Below are 16,172 nucleotides of genomic sequence, written 5' to 3' on the forward strand. Positions count from 1 at the left end.
ATAGTCACGTGCCACGCTCACAGGAGGTCCGTGTTCTATACAATTATGATAACTGTAAGATAATGACAGCTGCTGGCTGTTGCCTCTTCTTTTATTGAACGAACCTTGTGGACTTCCTATTCTCGATGTGTAAGCTGTTCGTTAAATGGCATTCATGATGGCACGTTTCAAAAAAATATTATTCAAATTAAATTTTTCTTCTACTCTATACTTTGTTGAAATTTCATCCTGTAACTTTGAATTGGAAGGCGGTCCTCTGATACCATGAGCACACGCTTCGTGAGTACCCACATTTAAACTGGATACACATTTGCTGGATACGCTGCCTCGCATGAATTTTTTTATAAAATCGCTTATGTTTTTGTTCTCTCACGGTCTCCGGTCTTATGTTGAACGTCACGTCTTATATTGAAAACTTAAATGTTTTTATTTCCATCGCCCTCTTACGAAAAGAAAACCTCACTTATTATAGGTACTCGTCTGAAAGTTCTAATCCTATTTGTAATTGAAAATAACCTCCATTATGTGCTAAATACGAATCCATTTCTTAGTACAAATCCTGATGGAGTGCCTAGTCTCGGTACGCAGCTGTCTCATACGCGAAGGAGTTTTTTCTATTTTTTTGTATTTGTATTTGTATTTGTTTGCAGTGTCAAAAATTGTTCAACATTTTAAATTTGATTCTCAAATCATCGCTATCATCTACCTTCTGGCTTCTCAAACCCACGGATTAACCTGCCACTGCGCACTTAACACCCATCGGTTGCGACTCGAGAAATGTGAACCAAACAATGACAATTATCGAGTTTTTTGCTTTCTTTGAATTCGACTTTTTTCAGTATATACAAAATAGTTTATTCTCAAACTAAACCTCCATGACATAGCTAGCATCTCTTCACAAAGTTTTACAAAATCTTGTTTGCTCGCAAAATTTCTCCAATATTGGAATTGCAGAAGATGAGCCTCATCTTCTTTCTCTGCGCCGCTATAATTGAATTTTGACGCGAGTTTTGTAGAAATTGTTCCACAATCTCCTTAGTTCTTCCATGCAATGTTTAATAATGAAATTTGTGGGCATTTTCTTCCCATCCACTCAGTCTTTTTCACTAAATGGAACAAACGCACATCTATATAAAAGTCAGAATTTTAAATTGATTCAATTGCATGCCATAATTTTTTGCTTATTGACACGTCTGAAACATTTAGAACAGCGCAACATGGCCCGTTGCAATTAAGATTTTTTTGCACTACAATTTGGGAATTTGGACTACGATTTTTTTGGGGGGAGTCTGTCTGACAGCCTCGACGTTACCTACTAAATGAGCTGAGTCTATTGAAACAATGACGATGATAGTGAAGACACGTGCAGAGAAAGATTTTACTTTGCTACACGTTTTTTTGCGCCAAAAATCGAGCGTATAAAAGGTGCCTCAGAAATAATCTAGCTTCTTTAATTCATTATATGATCTGCTTTTCTTAGGCAATTTAACGCAGCTGTATTGCGCTTAGCGTAAAAATGAACTGGAATTGTGATGTAGAATGAATGAACTGGAATTGTGAACCAAGCGGTTAATATAATGTGTACTTTATGACGTATCCGTTGAGACATAGAAATTGTAATCGATTTCGGCATTTTTGCCTTGAACATTGTTATTCTTGTCTCAAGGCCTGTTCCTTGAATTTCCATTTTATGTTAATTTTTTCATTTTATCATTGTTTTATTTCATTTTTTCGGTGCGTGGAAAAGTGTAACTCTCTACAAATCGCGCCTTCTGTACCGTCCATGCGTGCATGGTGGGGCTAATGAGACAGTCGTCAATTCGTGATTAACTTCGAGCGATGGCAAAAGTAAATTTCTTCAAAGTCGTTCAAAATCATAACTGTCATGGATTCTTTAATATGTACCAGTATTGACATCGATTTGGAGAATATTTCTATCCAGGCCGAGACCAAGTCGACCATTAAGGCGACCGCAGCCGTAACGAGGTGGAAATAATCACTAAAAGGCGGCAGGCAAACCACCACTTCCTATGTACCCCATTACTGTCTTTTTGTAAACTTTTTGATCCCATCCGCAATTAAGAATAAGAATAATTTCATATATATTTGTTTCGTTGATTTATTGCAACAAATGCTCAATTATATTTTGAATTAGGATAATTTTCTTACTATTATAAAGAAGAAATCTAAGCATACATCATACTTGCTATTTTATTTCATAAATTAATAAACGTAGTTATTTTGTGGTGTCTATGGTCAGTTAAGAACAGAATCAAGATGGCGACGACGGGTAAAGGAGCCTTGCCTGCTGCTGATCGTTTAAGATTATCATCGCGTGTCCTGAGTTCCCTCGCAAAGCTGTCTCTGTCGCACGACAGAGCAGCGGGATCAGGAAGGCTGTTCACGTAGGGCCGTCAGCACAATATCTGCTTTCTTTTTATTCTTGAAACCAAAACATTAAGAACGGCCCAAGTTTCATCTAAAAGTTCTATTGTTTATGCCTGCCGTGTGCAGGAGCTGCACGCTTCCGTTCCCCGTTTTGCATAACTTAGAAAAATAGTTCTCTACTTCACGGCAATGGCTGGCGATACAAATGATTTTTTTTTATTGTATTCTAGTTCATGCTATTTTACGCGGTCCTCAAATACGTGTTATGTATCTGTTGGGACATTTATTGCCTGAGTCTGAATCTGCCTTTAACGTTGGAGGTACGGTGACTAAGGCGGTCGTTTGTGATAGAAGCTTGAAGAATTTAATTTTATGTGCAGTTGTTTAGGGTTGACAGAGTCAGCATGATTATTGCTCTTACTCTTATAGACGTCGGTGATCAGCTTTGGACTGATGCCTGTTTGTTTATCTTTCTTTAAACGCTAAGACTCCAGCTAGGAATTTCTGTAATCCTAAAGAATGGCTTTCTAGTAAAGTAAGGTAATATTAAGTAATAACTTTCTAGTAAAGTAAGGTATTAATAAGGAATAGCTTTCTAATAAAATAAGGCAATAGTAAGGAATAGCTTCCTAATACAGTAAATTATAGTAAGAAATAGTTTCCTAGGAAGAGGTAATATTAAGAAAAATTTTCTAGTAAAGTAAGGTAATATAGTAAGGAACAACTTTCTAGTAAAGTATGATAATAGTAAGGAAGAGCTTTCTACTAAAGTAAGGTACTAGTTAGAAAAACTTTCTAGTAAAATAAGGTAATAATAAGGAATGGTCATCTATTAAAGTAAGGTAATAGTAACAACAACTTTCTGGTAAAGTAAAGTAATAGTAAGAGAAACTTTCTAGCAAATTAAGGAAATAGGAATATTATCAGTTTAGACTGCAGTCCAGAATTCTATTTGTCCTCAGAATGTTGAAAATGGTAAAATAAATAACTTATTGGAGATTCTCATCATTACTGAGGCACGAGACACTCTAACGCCTCGTAAGCCAACTCGTCGATGAAGGATACCTTTTCATGTTTTTTATGAAGGTTTAATCACAAGAAATATTTGAAATTGCTTTCTCTTATAAAATTATTTTCCTTTGTCGAATTATTTTCTATGTTACATTCTGTTGTATTACCGCATTTCTATTACTTCAAATGAGCTTGTGTTTCACCCATTCGATGTTCACCCTCCAGTTAGAGTTGAATGCGTTGTCAGTTCTGAGGCATGCCACCTCTGTCATTAGAACTTGAAATTCAAGTATTCTTCCTATTTGTAGATCTCAGAGTGAGGAAAACTATCTAAAATTCATTTATGCATTCAACATCCTAAGTTTACTATTAATCGTCGACTGGCATTTTAAGACTCAATTTAAATCGTTTGTAATCTTTCACCAAAAGTAAATTCAGTTAATTTATATCCAACACGTTCATGAGCAAGACGCAAGGAAAAATTTATGTAATTTAGTTATTGGCATTGATTAGAACATTATAGCGAAATAGTCTTATTCTGTATGTGCAACTGTTTTATGTAGTTGGTGCAAAAATTTTTGGAAGAAATTTTCTCCTATACTACACGCAGAAAACGGTTTTTGTAGGGTAAACTGTTACTTTTTGGATGCACCATCGCCGTCAGTTTGACACCATAGTCCGTAACTTCCGGTTGCCGCAAAACTTCGTTAGACAATTCTGCTGAACAACTAATCTGTAACGGGAATAGGCAATATCTTGTTGAATAAGATTTAAACTAAACAAATCATGCCAAAAAGTTTTTATTAAACTCGATGTATAGGAATTGGATGAATCGTTTTGACTGAAGCACGAAGAAAATCTATTACTCATGTGTATTTAGAAATAAAGTCCACGGACATTACACCTAACAGTCAAATTACTTCTATTTTATAGTATTTTATAGTATGAACTAAACCTGATAATTTTCCGTTGTTTCTTATTTTAACTTGTTCACTCCCCTAATAGGTCATTTTTTTCGTGTTTTAACATGATAAATTATTTTTATATCCGAAGCAATAACAATGTTGAACATTTTCATTAACCACTTGAATTTACACCAGCTTTTTTCATCATACTTTTGTATCGCAATAATAACTTTGTTATTGCACGGAAGCTTGCACGAAGAAACGAATGTAATTTGTGTTCAGGAACTCGACGACGGCGCTGACGAAGACGGCGGCGAGCACCGTGACGGGAGGCGGCAGCAGCGCAGCGAGCAGCAGCAGCAGCCCTGTCCCTGCAGCCTCCGCCTCCTCTGCCAGAGGTCTCGTTGCATACTATAATTTAGGAACAATATTTCCTTTGATGTAAGGGAAGTTTTTTCCACCATACATTTCATATACTTCGCTGATTATCTGATTTTTATAATGTCCCATGTTTTCAATGCGCGTGGCAACTAGTCAGACACAAGCGTCACAAAATCTTCAGGACGTTCAATTTCTATATTATTTAAATGCATTGGAATTCATGGAAATAGTATGGACGTAAATTATGTACGTAATAAAAATAATGTAGCGTAAATGGCCCTTGATGCTCGAGCAGCGGCGGCAGCGCGGGAACGCGACAAAGAGGAGGGGGGTGGCGCCAAGCCTCTTGTGCCCATCAACAAGAACCTGAGTAACGTGACCAAAGAACATGGCGGCGGTGCCGGCACTCACCCATCGGTGAGTACGACTTGTCATCTATCAACACGGCACTCGCTGAGCCTCCTGTTCCATGTGCTTCTTAGGCCTATGCATTCGCTGATTCATTTGTCCACTTTCGGCGTTTTCGTTTACTTCCGCATTTCTGGTTTGTGATTCCCTAGGCTCCATAATTTATTGGATAAATTTAAACTAATCTGTGCAGGTAATATCTCACTTTCCAGTGGGAATGCTGGCGCTTTTTGCAGTGGTTACTCCAACGTGACCTCTGCATTGTAATGTGTTCTTCTCCAGCTATGTTGAATGTAATTATATTCTTTAAAGAAGGCGTTCTTTAATTCAGCTATGTGAAAGATAACGTAATTTTTTATTCTTCTGTTGTTTTTGTCTAGGTCTGTGCCTCGGAAGGAGCATCTGATTTTTTTTCTTCATCATTTAGGTCTCTTTTTTTCGCATCAAAAAAAATCCTGTTTTTTCCAACCAAACAACCCCAGGACTCCAGGCTGCAGGGGCAGCGAACTGGTGTATCGGAGGTTTTCCCATTTATGCGGGAAACTGGAGCTTAATCAGCATATCTTTTCTAACAAAGCCACAGAATTGTTATTGTGTGTGTATGAATGAGTATCCCATGAGCATTCTTCTCATTTCTTCGTGGTCGACCAGCTTCATGTCATCTTCATTTCATCATTCATTTTCACAATTACTTACTCGTATAAATCACTCACATTCTTCCAGTCTTATAATTTGCATTACTCGTTCGCTCTCCACCACTTCTCCACATTCTCGTAAAAAATTACTTAATTCTCCGCCGTTCTTCTATTCCGTGTCCTGCAATAATTGCTCTAGTGAGTAACGTCTCGCTGCTTCAATTAACTCACAGCTTCGTTTATTGGCCTGGCCTTCTAATCTAATCCTCAGCTATGGCCCGTGATAGTAATGAACCTATTCTGCTTAGGTATTTTTTACCTATGTTTATTCGTAATGTATTATCATGGGCGAATAAAAGAGTACTCTATTATTGCACTAAATTATCTACGCGAAGCTTCGAGCTTCGTAAATCGGTGCTTAATTGCTAAATTGTTCTTTTGTTATTGCTTAATTTATCAACTTTTATTGCCCTTGTGTGCTCACACAACCTCCCTCACACAGCCTCTCTCACACAACCTCCCTCACACAACCTCCCTCATGCACACAACCTCCCTCATGCACACAGCCTCCCTCACACAGCCTCCCTCACACAACCTCCCTCACACAACCTCCCTCACACACCCTCCCTCACACAGCCTCCCTCACACAACCTCCCTCACAACCTCCCTCACACAGCCTCCCTCACACAATACCCTGCCCTAGTCACGCAGGAGACACCGTTAATCCATTAGGCCTGCGCAACAGCCTCTACAGACTCTGAAGAACTGTTTAACTTTGCAATGCAACTCAACTTAAAGTATGTTTCCTTTTGACTGCAGTTTGGAGGCGCTAGGGCATTTCATTTGTTCTCATTTTACCATAAGTCTATGCTCCGTTGAAATTTGATATATATTTATAGTGCTTAGTTTCAGCAATATTTTTCAGTTCTACTTCCGATAATTTTTGACGATGTGCATTTAACCATCGGAAAAATAAGACTGCTTGACTTGAACGCCCTGAGTTGATCAGTAGGTGCCGCCCATTAAAATATTTTGTTACTCTGGAAGAAGCAAAAAACATATTTCAAATTTACCTGATTGACAGATCTTATTGTTTGCATTCAATTTAAACTACAAGCTCTCTGAAGCATCTCAATTTTGTCCAGATTCTCGCTGTTTGTTTGAAATTTCAAACACGTCTCATTAACCTGGTATGCGCTCGTTGTTTATTGTAAAATTTTCGGCCTGTTCAAATTTACTTAATGGCAATGAACTTTATATAAGCTCATGATATTTTGAGCTAGTTCATATCCAAATATTTATGTCGTTTTTTGTGCGCATTATTCACAGCAATCGACAAAATCTATACAACGAATTGGCCGAATAGTTTATTGATAAAGTTCTTATTGCTTAGGAAGCGCATTGTTGACATTGCCTTTGGCTGTAACTGAAGAGATCGAAACTCTTTTGAGACGGGCGTGTGAGCTGACACTTGTGAGCGCGAGCCTATAGAGCGAGGCGGGCGTTATCTCTTCACTTCAATGAAGTGCAGCTCTTCAGCTCACTTCAGAGTCCTCCTGACAACAACTTCTGACTTCGCTGCACAAGTTTACTGTGCGAGTGAGGCTGCTGCTTTCGAGACGAATCTTCTTTGTCCTCGAGACGTGTCTCTGTTGCTCTCGAGAGGTGTCTCTGTTGCTCTCGAGACGTGCTTCTCTTATCTTCGGGACGTCTCTCTTACCCTCGAGACGTCTCTCTCTTACCCTCGAGACGTCTTTCTCTTACCCTTGAGACGTGTCTCTCTTACCCTCGAGACGTCTCTCTCTTATCCTCGAGACGTCTCTCTCTTACCCTCGAGACGTCTCTCTCTTACCCTCGAGACGTCTCTCTCTTACCAACGAGACGTCTCTCTCTTATCCTCGAGACGTCTCTCTCTTACCCTCGAGACGTTTCTCTCTTACCCTCGAGACGTGCCTCCTACCCTCGAGACGACTCTCTCTTACCCTCGAGACGTCTCTCTCTTACCCTCGAGACGTCTCTCTTTTACCCTCGAGACGACTCTCTCTTACCCTCAAGGCGTGTCTCTTACCCTCGAGACGTGCCTCCTGCCCTCGAGACGTGTCTCTTACCCTCGAGACGTGCCTCCTACCCTCGAGACGTCTGTCTCATACCCTCGAGACGTGTCTTACCCTCGAGACGTGTCTCTTACCCTCGAGACGACTCTCTCTTGCCCTCGAGACGACTCTCTCTTACCCTCGAGACGACTCTCTTACCCTCGAGACGTGCCTCCTACCCTCGAGACGTCTCTCTCTTAACCTCGAGACGTCTCTCTCTTACCCTCGAGACATGTCTCTTACCCTCGAGACGTCTCTCTCTTACCCTCGAGACGTCTCTCTCTTACCCTCGAGACGTCTCTCTCTTACCCTCGAGACGTGCCTCCTACCCTCGAGACGACTCTCTCTTACCCTCGAGACGTCTCTCTCTTACCCTCGAGACGTCTATCTCTTACCCTCGAGACGTCTCTCTCTCACCCTCGAAACGTCTCTCTCTTACCCTCGAGACGTCTCTCTCTTACCCTCGAGACATGTCTCTTACCCTCGAGACGACTCTCTCTTACCCTCGAGGCGTGTCTCCTACCCTCGAGACGTCTCTCTCTTACCCTCGAGACATATCTCTTACCCTCGAGACGTGTCTCTTACTCTCGAGACGTGTCTCTTACCCTCGAGACGTCTCTCTCTTACCCTCGAGACGTGTCTCTTATCCTCGAGACGTCTCTCTTACCCTCGGGACGTCTCTCTCTCTTACCCTCGAGACGTGTCTCTTAACTCGAGACGTCTCTCTTACCCTCGAGACGTGTCTCTTACCCTCGAGACGTCTCTCTCTTACCCTCGAGACGTCTCTCTCTTACTCTCGAGACGTCTCTCTTACCCTCGAGACGTCTCTCTTACCCTCGAGACGACTCTCTCTTACCCTCGAGACGTCTCTCTCTTACCCTCGAGACATGTCTCTTACCCTCGAGACGTCTCTCTCTTACCCTCGAGACGTGTTGTGGGCGCAAGAGAAGAAGAGAATGTTAACCTGCCGCTCAAGTTTGCTTCTTGTGGCCCCGAAGAGGCGGCGCGCCTGTGCACTCTCAAATTTATTCATCACACATTCGGGACGAAAACATCTTTGTATGCCAGTTTATTCAATCGAATTCTAACATTGAACAGATAATATTAAAATGGATACTTTTTTATCCTTCTACACTCGACTTAACAGTCATCTTGATTATTGTTGCTGAACAAGAGCAGTTTCGATTTTTCTAACTAACCTTCATTCTATTTCTCGCACTCGTGCTTCATAAATGAGAGTCCTTTCCATTTCATTTATTAAGAAAAACATAAATCTTTTAGTGCGTTGATTGATTTCTGACTCTGGTCTAATTGAAAGATATTCTTACTTGTCGCTGCAAAAGTATGTGAAGACCTCTTGTCCCTTCTTTGATTAGCTGTCCCTCGGGTTTTAATTATTAGTAATCATCGAAGCCTTTCACTTGGATCAATATTTGCCGAGAAAAGCGCCTGGCTGTGATGTCTTCTTCGTGTGCCGCTGAAAAGTTCATTATGTTTTAGGCTAATTAAGTTTCTAGAGTCTAATTAGCAGTCGGTTGTTATTCTCGAATTAATTCCCATTGGAACTCTTGATGAAACTTTTATTCAATGAGCGGAACACTTTGTCGCCACACTAATCCAATCTGCATTCTGAACAAACCCTTCGTTATCGGTCGAGACGTGATGCTTCTTTTATATTCATTTCTGAAACCAACCTGGCTCTGCAAACAAGATTTTTGCACTCACTAGAAACCACTCATCGTTATAAATCAAGTCAGACGCAAACTCGATACCCGCACCTACGTTTTACGAAGTGGTATATATCGGCGTATTACAGTTATAGTGTCATCATATAGAGTTCCCTGATTCCAGGTCCTTTGGGCAAAATTTCTCACGCGTCCCTCTTGCTTGTGTTTCATTTCGTTGGGCAATTTACCTGAAGCACCTTCTTCTTTACTTTGGAGTTCGACTTTTTCTGCTCGCTCCGCTGCGGCCATGAATATTATCTGTCACAAATGAAGAAAGTTGCGGCGCTATCTATAAGTCTCGCGCCGAAGTTTAATTGCCAATGCTTGTGGTGCTGCCGTGCGGCGAATATTTTTTTACGTCTTGTAACTGAACGCACTCAAAATCGTGTCGGCTAGCGGCAAGAGTTTGTGATGCACCGGAACGAACTGGCAGGCACAGAATCTTAATTTCTCCAAAGCGCTAAAGACGTGTAAGGTATGATACTTCAATGGGACGAAGCGTTAATGTATTTGGAAATGATTGCTGCCGCTTATTACTTAACTCATTCGGACGTATAATTAAGCTATAGTGAAGTTGTTTAGATTCTAGTTAATTTGAAATCTTATTTCGTTCCTTATTCTATCATTGATAGATGCATTAATGAATAAAATTCAGGAAAAACATTCACTCATGCAACCAAAAAAAAATCGGGTTTCTTTGTTAATTGAAATGATGCAACGACTTCTTTCGGAAGTTTTCTAGACGGAGAATTATGGGTTTCTCAAGTAGCTAGAAAGAAGTATCTTTATGTATAAACGTTGTAGCAACTTAAACAGTAACTAAGAACTTGATTTCGTTATTAATGTTGAAACAGGGTTATAATTGATTATGAAATTTCTGAAATGAATGGCAATTCAACAGCACAATACTAAATATAGGGATGAAATGCTTTTCTGTTACAGATTAGCGCACATAATTCGATGTTATTTGTCCACTACTTTATTTTAACTGTTATTCTAGACTACTACCTCATATATTAGCTGTTGTTCTCAGCGCCAAAAATTGACATCACAAATTGTTCAGATGCGCCCTGCGCTCTTCTTTTAGGAAGCAAACGCTTCTTAAATGAAGCAAGCGCTCATTTCCACGGCCCGGGCTTAGTGTTTTTGTCTTCAAAATTAAAAATCCTGGCAGTTCTGTGTTCTTATTTTCAGAGTAGAACAATGTAGCGGATTTTCTCGTGCATACTTCGCCTTTCGTAGGCACGTTGCCACATGCAGCGCCCAATGTTGCTGTGCTCTCTCGGCCCGCAACCGGGATATTGGGTGGCTTTCTTTGCCAATTTTATAATTTTGTTCGATAAATGTTCCAAATATTGGTGCAGTGCGTGATCTAAATTAATGTACAGTACATGATCGAAATGCACGTATATTGTACATTACGGTATCTAATGACATGTTCTAAACAATAACCAAAAATTAGCTAAATACTCGTTTAATGCGTGTTCTAAATACATGAACAATGTAATGTCTAAATATATTCAGAAAACATTGTCTACATAGAGTTACGCTACGCAAATTAAATACATGTATTATATGCTATCTAAATACATGATCGGAATACAAATTCATTACGCGATCAAAATATCAGTGCTATACATGATGTAAAATCCTTCTAAAATACTCCACGTTATTGGTTTATCTAAAGAGTTCATTAAAAATATAGGATATCGGATTTTTAATTAAATGATATCCACTGACTTCAGTTATCAGTTCATTAATTAAGGATTTTGAGCTTCGATGCATCGAGGTTAGTTAGTAAAAATTGCTTCCATTATGTTTTTTCAAGCACCACGTTAGTGAAGCGGCGCATTTAAATGGGAATTTAGCTGATTTCCAATATTAAATAGAAATTATTTTATGTTTAACATAAGTCAACTTTCCTCGTGAGCCTGACGCCGTACGGCTGACTCCCCTCACGAGCCTGACGCCGTACGGCTGACTCCCCACATGAGCCTGACGCCGTACGGCTGACTCCCCTCACGAGCCTGACGCCGTACGGCTGTCGCCAAAACGGCTCTTGTTTTTCAAATTTCATCTCCTACGCCGCCGTGCCGATAATGAAGATCGCTGCTGCAGCGCGGAACGCGTGGCTGAAAAAATATTTTCAATTCCAGCGTCCGCGATTAAAGGGATATAAAATTTGCAGCGCTCGTTCTGGTCGTACAGCTGAGTTGTCGATATCCATGAGCAGGCAGGGATTTTGTGTGTTTAAAGCTTTGTGTTGTTTGTGTTCATTATTGAATAATATTTACCTAAGTATAAGCGGTGAGGAAGGGATGACTCGAAATACCGGTACCTCATTTTGACGAGCTTGCATTAATTTGCAGAAACGAACTTCAATAGGTTTTCTGGACTCAATTCGATTGCATTTCTAACTTTTACTCTTAACACTTTGACTCCGATTACTTCATCTTGTACTATTATTTCATTTTTTGTACTGTTTTGAACAGGTTTGCCAGACGGTCATTTTTTCGGACAAATTCCGTGATTTAGTTTTTCTCAATTGCGTTGGCCGGCTAAAATTTATGATAGGGGTACTTCCTAATTAAATTTTAAATACTACAAATAGAAAGTAAATGTAATTTTATAGCGGAACCTACAAATAAACTAGTATATATTGAGTTATCGGCCTTTTTTGGCCTTTTTTGTTCTCGGATTTGGCCGATTTTAGGCAACCTGAATTATGTACCACTACGTCCTGGAGAAATACATTTTGTGGTACGCATATGTACCACTTCGGAGTCAACGTGTTGAATTATTTCGTCTTTAATAATTATTCAGTTTATCTTTGAGAAAGCCATTTCCTATATCATAAGTATTTAAATAATTTTTGTGCTATTTCTCAAGGCGCTTATTGTCCCGCTCATTATCTGCTCTCACGCGTCCCTGCGAAAAAAAGCTGCCGTTGCACCGAGACTCTCCTGCCATATGATATCAGGCGTTCAGCTTTACGATGGATGATATTCTTCTCAGGGACATTCTGAACCGCATTAATCTTGTTCTTGTTTATATTCTTTCATTCTTCCAGGCCAAACTTGGCCTATTCTTCAACGCCGTTACTACTGCACTAATACCATATACTGTACTAAATGTTGTAGCCGTCATTGCGCCGTTATGTAATCGTTCTTTTGTTGCATATTTATCAGCTAATCACAAACCACTAATAATCATTATAATCCATGTATCAATATGGAACGTTCTCACTTTTTGTTGGGAAAATTATCCTAATCTTTGACGCTTCATTTTCATCTCTTAGGTTAGCTGTCGACTTACGTCCCTACAATAAAGGGGCTAGGAAATCGCCTTCACAAAAGTATTAATCAATCAGATCATGAAAGTATCGACGAAACCTTCTTCAAGTATCTTGATTTAAAATTTACGCATTTTATTCTTCCAGGATTTTCTCCCCAAATGTTTTATGCGTGAGACATTCTTTGTATTTGCTATTAATTGAATATTCCGTGGTTGTGATGTCCGTTTTTGCCGCGACGCCACAACGTCATTCGCAATACGAGGCACATTGCCGCGACGCCACAACCGCGACGTTCACAAGTCGAATGTCTAGAGCCTCAATGTCCCCGACGAGGTGAAAAGTCCTAACCGCTGCTGTTATGTAATGTAAGTTAACTGTCGCAAACATTGTTGACTTGAAATTCGCTGTGCAATATTACTTCTGTTACTTGTTGTATATTCGTTATGTTTTGTCAATTATCATTTGATGTCAGAACTCTTATATCAGCTAACTGGACATTTGTTTGAAAAGCTTGGATTGATTAGAAATCCTTATTCTACTACACACTTGTTGATATCTGTGTCGAATCACTCTTTAGCTGCTGTTAATAATAACAAAATCTGTATTTTTATCTCTACTGAAGAGCCAATTGTTTTTCTCGACAATTTCTTTACGAGTTACGCAAAAACATATTTCCACACTTCCTCAAGAATTTGAATTCATCAGCACACTCTCAAGTAGTTATAGATAAAAGTATAGAAAAAAATGACTATCGATGATAGGTTATTGATTGGATGACGAATCCAATGTTTCTTCAAAAAAGCAAAGCTATTCAGAAACTCCTTCTGAATTCTACTTACGTCGCGGCAGGAACGAAAGAATCAAAAGAACACTCAAAAGAGCACTCATTTTTAGGCAAGCCTTATATATACCTGGTTCCATTAATAATTATTTTTGCAACACTTACTGAGATATCCAAGCAATCCTACACAACGAATGTGGTTTGCTTGGAAAATAAATTGCTATATCTGCGATTAACTCTTAATTAGCGACCTAGCACAAATGAGGCTCAGTTATGACTTTAAAACAACATTTTGCTCAGACCAGTAGTTTGTGTCACGTTTCTTAAATTTTTTCAAGTGGTAGAATATAAATAACTTGTTACATCGAATATAAGTATCTTTATTTACCTTGAAATAAAGATATGCGTCTGTTAGTTCTGAAAATGCGCGTCTGTTAGCTCGGGATCTCATCAAAGCGAGTTTTGCGACAGCGCTGAGTATAAAGCTTTGGAATGAAACTTCTTAATGAAGGTTTTATGTGAGCATGAGTATACTTGACATCCCGAGTACGCTAATCCCATCAGTTTTATAAGAGATACTTGAGAGAGAGCAGCGTTGTTATATCAGAGTTGCAATGGAGCTGAGAAGCGCGCAGGAAACGTGTGGGCTGTAGCGCTGACCTCAGGTCGCAGGTCGGCTGCGTTTAAAGAGTGTCACTCCACAGGTACAGGTCAGTTCAGCTCTGACAGCCGTGGGGGCTGCTGCGCGCGCCTCCCGCCAGTACACGAATATCGACTGTCAACATTGTCGTTGGTTCAATTTGAAGAGTGTAATTTAAGAGATAAATATATTGAGTACATCGTTCGTGTAGATTCAACAGAACTATGCCATAGTGTCGCTAATATTGGGAAATATTCACTGACTTATGTTTAGTCAGAAAGTTCCTTTAAAACTGTAGGAATTTTCCTCTAGAGTTCATGTTCATTTGTGCTTTTGATTTCGTGTCAAGGCTGGACGATTAATATGCTTATTAAGTAACCGAGGCCGCGCCTCATTATCAAACAATGCAATGTGCAATTTTATTACATGTTCCATCCTAGAAAATATGTCCAAAAACATTTTATTGATTCAAAAACAATGGAATTATAATTTTAAATCAGTGATGTTTTGGTATTTACTTGGTAAAAATTACCCACTTACAGTAATTTCATTGTAATAAGTGCGAGCAACGCCACCACCAATTAAAGAGTCTAGTTTTATATTTTTATTCACTCGTCTCTTGACGTGTAACATTTCGTGTAGCACCTTGTATTTCTTATGACAATAACTTCAACATTATCAATAAAAAAGTGTTTTAACTTTTTATGAATAATATTCGTAGTGTTCCTAGTAATAAGGTCCATTTACAAAGTACACTTCAATTTAAATAAAAATATATCTCCCTAACTTTCAATGCTAGCTTCAACTGCCGGTATTGCAGTCGTCAGAGATTAGATTAAACAAAAGAATGAAAACAAATTTTAACTGAAGTTTTGTGATAAACAAGAAACTTTCCAATTGCCTAAAATTCATTGAACTGCTAAGCTAAACCCCACCTAACACTTTTTGCTTAGAAGACGCCGTCACAACGATTTGCACAATTTAGTTCGAGCGTTGACAAATTTATCAATATTATGCAGTCAGATTTGTGAAATGGGTTCATTTATCAAAGTTGCTAATCAAGTATGCGCTGGTAAATCCTACTCCTTACATCCTTCCATAGCGAAACTCGGAGTATCCACGAAGCCAGCGATATAATGACTTCGCAGGATTGCTGCTAGAAACACGTGACTTGTGGCGACGATTGCGTCGTATGATTGCTGCCAGCAACACGTAACTCAATTAATGCGGGAATTTCGTAAATTGTTCGCAGAATCATGTCATGGACCGCATCACGAACTCGGAGCTGCTCATGCGATGTCAGATGGAGAGAAGCTGATTAACTCATCAAACGTGAATTGTTTGACTTAATCAGAATTAGGCCTTATTTATAAAGGATTTGGGCATATCAACGTAGATGCTTTTTTGCCTGCCTAATTTCACCAAGCTTTCACTTCAAGAAGGATTCTGGCGTTTGAAGTTTTGGGCTCTGTTAAATTGTTTTTTTTTTTCTGTTAGAATTGCCTTCATTGCTCCATCATCTTGCTGCGCTCGAGGTGCTATTGCCTTCGCAGCAATATTTTCAGCAAATTGTTCTCTATATTGCCTTCACTATGATAATATTGCTGTCAATTATGATCATATTGATAGAATTATGAGGATATTTCCGTGGCGTTTGTGCTACTCACGTCAGGCTGCAGTGCCGTAGGGACTCATTATCCTCGCACGCTGGATTTCCAGGCTCAGATAGCAGCGTCGCTGCCATCAGTGCATCCGCGCACACCAATTCAATTCCCTAATCGTAAATGCATTACCCAACACGAGTGCTCTATGCCCGTCGTCAATGATTTCAATGGTCAAGATTTTTTATAATCTAGAATTATACCAATATTATTTAAACTTGTATATAATATTATAGACACACTTCAT

At 39.4% G+C, this 16,172-nt stretch overlaps 1 protein-coding gene across 1 annotated transcript in view; it reads left to right on the forward strand.

Annotated features, from left to right (window-relative positions):
- Positions 1 to 4,991: 4,991 nt before the first annotated feature.
- Positions 4,992 to 16,172, forward strand: part of LOC108683021 (synaptotagmin-7) — a 100,883-nt gene continuing 89,702 nt past the window's right edge. The window contains exon 1 of the mRNA XM_047884567.1: positions 4,992 to 5,102. The gene's annotated coding sequence lies outside the window, so the exon portion shown is untranslated. The remainder of the gene's footprint in view (positions 5,103 to 16,172) is intronic.

This window comes from Hyalella azteca, unplaced genomic scaffold (genome assembly GCF_000764305.2).
Source record: "Hyalella azteca isolate HAZT.00-mixed unplaced genomic scaffold, Hazt_2.0.2 contig15624, whole genome shotgun sequence".
NCBI classification, from domain to species: domain Eukaryota; kingdom Metazoa; phylum Arthropoda; class Malacostraca; order Amphipoda; family Hyalellidae; genus Hyalella; species Hyalella azteca.